The following is an 8006-nucleotide window of genomic DNA, read 5'->3' on the forward strand; positions in this document are numbered from 1 at the left end:
CTTCCTTCCTTCCTTCCTTCCTTCCTTCCTTCCTTCCTTCCTTCCTTCCTTCCTTCCTTGCCTGCCTTCTGTGAGAAACACCAGCTAAGCTGCTGGCTGGGCTATCATGGTCCAGTGATTTGAGCAGTGAATGGAGTCAGAGGACCTGAATTGAAATCCCACTTAACAGTGATATTTAGTACCTGTGTGACCTTAGGCAAGTCCTTTAACCACTCTGGGCCTTGGTTTTCCTCATCTGTAAAGTGGGGAGGAGAAAGACGGAGGCGGCTTTTGAGGTCGCTTCCAGCTCCAGATCTGCGGTTCCCTGTTAACAGCTGTTCTGTCTCTGGCACCAGGTGAGCGGGTGAGCAACCTGGAGGAGCTGCCTGTCAATGAGTATCGTGAGAGCATCCAAGTGGAGACCGACAAGGGGACTCAGCTGGTGGCAAACCTCGTGATTGTCTGCAATGGGATTAAGATCAACTCAGTGGCTTACAGCAGTGCCCTGGGTAAGTGCAGATCCCAGCACTGGGGAGGGGGATGAGTGTGAGACAGCCATCCTGCACCATCACAGGCCCACCCTCTGCCTCTCAGACACTTACTAGCTGTGTGACCCTGGGCAAGTCACTTAGCCTCCGTATGCCTCAGTTTCCCCATCTGTTAAATGGGTATAAGAGTAACCTACATCCCAGGGTGGTTGTGAGGATCAAAAGAGAGAATATTTGTAAACCTTAAAGCATTCTGTAAATGCTGGCTGTTGTCCTCACCCTCATCCTTCTGAGTTGTGCCCACAGTTATGAACTAACAAACGGAGTATTTGAATTTGCACCATCCAGAGTTAGAATTGGTTCCAGCCCAATGGAAATGGGCAATTCGAATTCAAATAATTCGACTGCTGTGTGTGGAGGTCATTATTCGATTTAATTGGGACCTGGCTGTGAGTAGATCAGGGCTTCTTAACCTGGGGTCTGTGACCTGGTTTGTTTGTTTTATATTTTAAAGACTCTTTTTCAATATAATTGGTCTCCTTTGTAAGTAGTTTATTATTTTGTTGTTTATGTATTTACTTTTATTTTACAACATTCAGTTCCACAGTCCCTTGAGTTTCAAATTTTCTCTCCCTCCCTCTCCCCCCCATCATGGCGGCATGCACTGGAATATAGGATCTACAAATATCCTCACACTGATCATCAGTCAGGTTGTACAGAAGGATTATAAGTGATGAAAGGATCAGTGGGAAAGAGGAAACAAGAAAAAGAAACAGAGCAAGTAGTTTGTATCACTCTGCATTCACACTCCGCAGCTCTTTCTCTGGGTGTGGGCATCTCTTTCCATCATCAGTCTTCTGGAGCTGTCTTATAACCTTACACTGCTGAGAGGAGCCCAGTCCACTGAAGTCAGTTGTGTCTGTGATCATGTAGAGATTTCTCCTGCTTCTGCTCTTCTCGCTCAGCATCAGTTTATAGAAGTCTCTCCAGGTTATTGTGAAGTCCGTCTGCTCCTCATTTCTTATAGCACATATGTGTATGGAATGGATATATATATATGAATGGAATATATATATATGTATATATATATCATATATGTATTCCATTACATTCACATACCACAGCTTGTTCAGCCATTCCCCAATTGATGGGCATCCCCTTGATTTCCAGTTCTTTGCCACCACAAAAAGAGCCACTATAAATATTTTTGTATGTACGAATCCTCCTCCCACTTCTCTGATCTCTTTGGGATATAACCCTAGAAGTGGTATTGCTGGGTCAAAGGGTATATGCACTTGTTTATAGTCCTCTGGGCATAGTTCCAGGTTGCTCTCTAGAATGGTTGGATCACTTCACAACTCCACCAACAATGTATTAGTGTTCCAATTTTTTCACATCCTCTCTAGCATTTATCATTTTCCTGTTTTGTCATTTTAGCCAATCTAGCCTGTGAGATGTGGTACCTAAGAGTTGTTTTGATTTGCATTTCTTTAATCACTAGTGATTTAGAACATTTTTTCATATGCTTGTAGATATCTTTAATTTCATCTTCTGAAAACTGCCTGTTCATATCCTTTGACCATTTATCAACTGGGGAGTGGCTTGTGTTCTTATAGATTTGACTCAATTTTTTGTATATTTTAGAAATGAGGCCTTTATCAGAGACATTGGTTGTAAAAATTCTTTCCCAATTTTCCACTTCCCTCTTAATCTTGGTGATATTGGCTTTATTTGTACAGAAGCTTTTCAAATTAATGTAATCAAAATTATCCATTTTGCATTTTATAATGCTCTCTAACTCTTGTTTTGTCATAAAGTCTTTCCCTCTCTATAAATCTGACAGATAAACTATTACTTGCTCTCCAAGATTGCTTACAGTATCAGCCTTTATACCTAAATCATCCACCCATTTCAATTTTATTTTGGTGTATGGTGTTAGATATTGGTCTATGCCCAATTTCTGCCATACTATGTTTCAGTTTTCCTAGCAGTTTTTGTCAAATAGTGTGTTCTTATTTTTTTTTTGTTTTTAATTTAAATGCTTTATTAACTGCTGATTTACATCATTCGTTTCCGCCAGATTTTGAGTTACAAATTTTCTCCCCGTTTTTCCCCCACCCATCCCCCCAAAACAGCAGTCCCACAGGATATCCCCACCTCCAATCTGCTCACTCCCATATTTTCTCCCATACCCGTTTCAACTTTTCCAGTGGATCTCTATGCCTCAGTGCCTGTATATCTTTTTTCTTAATTACATGTAAGATGGTATTAATAATAGTATACACATATATATATATATTTGAATATTTGATTTTAAAACTTTCAGTTCCAGATTCATTCCCTTCCCCCCCCCGCCACCCACCCCCACTGGGGGGACAAGCAGTTCAGTATAGGTTGTACATGTGTGGCTAATGCAAAACAATAACATAGTAGATGTATTGTAAAAGACTGACTATTTTTCCCTCCCTCCTATCCCACCTCCCACTTGTTCTATTCTCTACTTTGATCCTGTCCCTTTTCAAAAGTGGGTGCTTCCAACTTCCCCCCCCCCCAGCCTGCCCTCCCTTCCATCATCCCCCCTCACATCCCCTTCCCCCCCATTCTCCTGGAGGGTGAGATCCCCTATTTAGTGTGTATTTCCCTCCCTTCTCAAGCCAGATTCAATAGGAATAAGGTTGACCTATTCCCTTTTGCCTTCCTATTCTTCCCCTCCATTGTAACCATTTTCCCTTGCCTCTTCTGTATGAGATAGTTTGCCCCACTCTGTCTCTCCCCATCTCCTCCCATTATATTCCTCTCACCTCTTAATTTCACCTTTTAAGTATCATCCCTTCCTGTTAAATTGGTCCCATGCCCTCTATCTATGTATACCTGTAAACATATATATACACATTCACATATGTATTCATATGCCCGCATACCCTCATATAAAGACACACACACATATATATATATATATATATATATATATATATATATATATATTTCTAATCCCTTCAACTACTGAGAAAAGTTTCATAGGTTACAATTATTGTTTTTCCATGTAGGAATGTTAATAGTTCAACTTTGGCCAGGTGGCTCAGAGAGCAAGAGCACCGGCCCCAGTGCCGGGACGACCCGGATCAAATCTGGGCCCAGACACTCAGCACCACACCCAGAAACAACAACTGGCCATGCAACCCCGAACAAGCCACTCAACCCCGATTGCCTCAAACAAAAAAATAGTTCAACTTTGATAAGTTCCTTATGATTTCTTTTCCCTGTTTACCTTCTCATGCTTCTCTTGCTTCTTGTATCTGAATGTCAAATTTTCTATTCAACTCTGGTTTTTTCAGCAAGAATGCTTGAAAGTCCTCTATTCCAATGAATGACCATATTTTCCCCTGAAACATGATACTCAGTTTTGCTGGGTAGGTGACTCTTGGTTTTAATCCCAGCTCCCTTGACCTCCGGAATATCACATTCCAGGCCCTTCGATCCCTCAGTGTAGAGGCTGCCAGATCCTGGGTTATCCTGATTGTGTTTCCACAATATTCAAATTGTTTCTTCCTGGCTGCTTGTAATATTCTCTCCTTAATCTGGGAATTCTGGAACCTGGCTATAATATTCCTAGGAGTTTTTTTTTTTGGGATCTTTTTCAGGAGGTGATCGGTGGATTCTTTCAACCTCTATTTTGCCCTCTCGTTCTAAAACATCAGGGAAGTTTTCTTTGAGGACTTCCTGGAGGATGCTTTCCAGGCTCTTACTTTGGTCATGGCTCTCAGGCAGTCCAATAATTTTTAAATTATCTCTCCTGGATCTATTTTCCAGGTCAGTGGTTTTTCCCATGAGATATTTCACATTGCCTTCTATTCTTTTATTTGTTTGGATCTGTTTGACCGCATCTTGATTTCTCATAAAGTCATTAGCTTCCATTTGCTCCAATCTAATTCTGAAGCAATGATTCTCCTCAGTGAGCTTTTGAGATTCTTTTTCCATCTGACAAATTCGACTTTTTAAGGCATTCTTCTCCTCATTGCCTTTTTGAGCCTCCTTTGCCATTTGAGTCAGTCTGTTTTTTAAGGTATTATTTTCCTCAGTCAGGCTGTTGACTCTCATTTCATAATTTTCTTGCATTGTTCTCATTTCTCTTCCCAATTTTTCCTCCACTTCTCTTATCTGCTTCTTAAGGTCCTCTATGGCCTGTAACCAGCTTGTATTTTCCTTTGAAGCTTTTGGTGCAGGAGTTCTGACTTCACTGTTTTCCTCCTGTTCCATGCCTTGCTCCTTCTTATCCCCAAAATAGGAGTGTAATGTTGGAATCTTCTGTCTGCTTTGTTTCCTTTGCCTGCTCATTTTGCCACTCAATGATTTGACTTTTGGGCTTTTTGCCACAGTAGGACTCTGCCACCAGACAGGGGAGTTTTCGTCCCAAATGCTGGGGTTTTCTCAGCTGCTGGAGGTATTAGATGGGTGCCCTCTCTGAGGTCTCCACACGCTCTGGCAAGCTGGACACACACCCCAGGACCTCCACCCTAGACTGCAATCCAGATCCAAGCAGGTTAAAGCAAGAGCAATGACCCCTCAGACTGGTGCTTGGTCCCCCTACACTCTGTAGGCCAGGAGCTGAAGCCATCACGTGGCGCTGGCAGGCTGTGCTGGCATCTCAGTGGTTTCTCGCTCCGGGGGTCCCAAAGTCCAGACTGCACTGGCCTCTCACCTTGTCCTTCGCATCTATGTATTGATAAATCTGGAAACGGCCACAGCTGCTGCTGATCTGGAGTCCCTCTGGCTGGCGGCTGGTCAGGCCCGCCCTGGGGCTAAAGCCTCTGCGTGGTGCTGGGCTCGGCTCCCAGAGCGCTGCGCTGGCCGATTCCTGCCGGCCTGCCGGGCTGTCCTCAGCGGGAGGTTAGCTTCTCTGTGTCATTTTGTGGGTTCTGCAGCTCCAAAGTTTGTTTAGAGTCCCCTTTTTACATGGATTGGTGAGGGTGGAAGCCGGAGCCGCGGGAAGGTCGTGCTTCTACTCCACCATCTTGGCTCCGCCCCCAGCAGAACTCCCAAATAGTGTGTTCTTATCCCCCAACCTGGGGCCTTTGGGTTTATCAAACAGTAGATTACTATAGTCATTGGCTGCTGGGTTATTATTTTCATGATTTTAAAAATTAGCCTCATAAGGGGTCCATTGGCTTCACCAGTGTTTTAGAGGGGTCCCTGACACACAGAAGGCCAAGGACCCCTGACTAGGCCAGAACGGCCTGTTGGGTTCCTTGCAAATGCCGACATTCTGTGATTCTGAGTTTCATTCTCGAGCATCTGAGCACTAAGAGAGCCTGCCTCCTAGGTGATGTTAAATGAGGGCTCTGGCCCTATCATTGACCCAAATGGAGAAGGATGTGACCAGGTGTTCTTAAAGATCAGATTAATTTCCTGTGATAATTAGAGAGAAGTTTGGCTGAGACCCAAGTAAGAAGATGGCGCCCGAGGCTCACTGGGGATTCCAGCCTTGTGGTTTTCAGTGGCTTAGGCATTCCTGATGGCTGCCGAAGGAGAAGGGGGCTCTGAAGGGATCCTGGTTTAGCAGTGGGTCCATGGAGGGTGGAGTTATAACTCCCAGAGTATTCCAGATGTTTTTGGAGCTGATCTAGTTTGCAGATTTTTCAGAGTTTAAAGGTATTTTTAGGATTATGAGATTTAGAATTGTGAAGAATTCTTAGAAATCACCACTTTACCAGAACTGAGAGTATTAGTCAAAGAGATCTCAGAAGGCATCTAGTCCTATTCCTCTGTAAACAAAAATTGCCAACAAATGGTCATTCATCCACTGCTGAAAGACCTCCATGTATGGGGGGCTAGCTCATTACCTCCCAAGTCAGCCTATTACTCTTGGAGGCAGCTCTCATGCTTTCCTCCCTTTTCTTTTGGAGACCCCATGCTCACACTGGGGGCAGCTAAGTGGCACAGTAGATAGAGCACCAGGTCTAGAGTCAGGAAGCCCTGAGTTCACATCTGGCCTTGGACACTTCCAGCTGTGTGACCCCAAGGACCTCAATTGATGCCTGCCTCAGTTTCCTCACCTGTAAAATGAGCTGGAGAAATGACAAACTCATCTTAAATTTTTGCCAAGAAAACCCCAAATGGGGTCATGAAGAGTCAGATATGACTGAAATGATGGAACAACATGCTCGTACTGGAAGGCAGGGGCCACTCCTGGGTCCAGTCCCAATATTGATGCAGTTGGGCCTGGGAACTTATCATATTGGTGAGCACACCTGATCAGCTGACCCCCACAACTCCAGGCTCCAATGATCTTCCATCCCCAGCCTTACCGATAGCAGGGATGGCAGGCGTGTGCCCCCACATTTGGCCTGTTGTCCTTTGGGGCGGGTGGTAATGTGATTTCATCAGTGTAGGGAGCTCCTGGAGAACTGCCTGGGGAAAATGGAGGTTTTCCTGCAACTCAACAACATGGAGGGGTTTGATGACTTGTCCAGGGTCACCCTGGTATTTCTCAGAGGCAGGATTTGAACCTGGGTCTTCCTTGCTCTAACTTCTTGACTCTTGTTGGCATCCTGTGAATCCCCTATGGAGCATTCCTCCCAAAGGCAGGGGCCTTCCCCTTGCTTGGTGGTCATTACATTTGGTGCTGAGGCTGCATCCCATGGCCAGGAGTTATCCTTCATCTAGGCAAATTCCTTCTCTGGTCACGCTCCCCTTGGATGTCTTCCTTGCTGCTTCTGCTACGTAATTTGTCTTGTGCATATGTATTATCACTGCTGACGTGTTCACACTGCCCATTGCCCTTTGGGTGACCTATAACTGTGATTCTTCAGAGGTTGGCGTGTCCCTTGATTGAAAGCCACATACCCTCACTAGGGGGCATATTGTGATGAAGAAGATGGGATTTTGTTTCAGGGAGAAGCTTGGGATTATCCAAAGTAATGGCCAGTCATCCCTTTTTCGTTTTCCTTTTGAATGAAGTTGACCCAAGGTATTTATATTTTTGAACCTGATCCATAGACTTTACATCTAACTATAAACCATAATCTAGAAATAGGTATTCTTCATCCACTTGGTTTTTCTTGTATGGATAGTTAGGATGAAGTCCAAGTTGTTAAGGATATCATTTAGAAGACTAGCATCCTGGGGCATGATGCTGTCAGCAGAACTACACATCTGGAACTCTTCTGCATCTATAACAAACCTCTTTCATTTCCTCGAAGCACTGGCTATATGCCCTGTGATGCTGGTGAACACCCACATCACCCTGTTGTATACTTCATTTGATATTAGTCATCACAGAATCACTAAACCAAGTCACCTTTTTTGCTTGCATCTATCAGGGATTCTTAAAAATAGACATAGGAGGGACTTGAAGACTGTTTTGTTCTGTGAGAGCAAATGCTTTTTTTTTCTTTTTTTCATTATTTTTTCAAATGAAGAGTCACTTTTTCTTTCTTACCTCTTTCCCTACCTCCAGTTGAGAAATAAAAGAAAAAAGATAAAACCTCTCTTACAGACATGTATAGTCAAGCAAAAAAAAAATTCCTCATTGGCCATTTC

Source organism: Petaurus breviceps, unplaced genomic scaffold, assembly GCF_028583685.1.
Source record: "Petaurus breviceps papuanus isolate PSGF00001 unplaced genomic scaffold, PetGlider_PUasm1.0 90825, whole genome shotgun sequence".
Classification (NCBI taxonomy): Eukaryota; Metazoa; Chordata; class Mammalia; order Diprotodontia; family Petauridae; genus Petaurus; species Petaurus breviceps.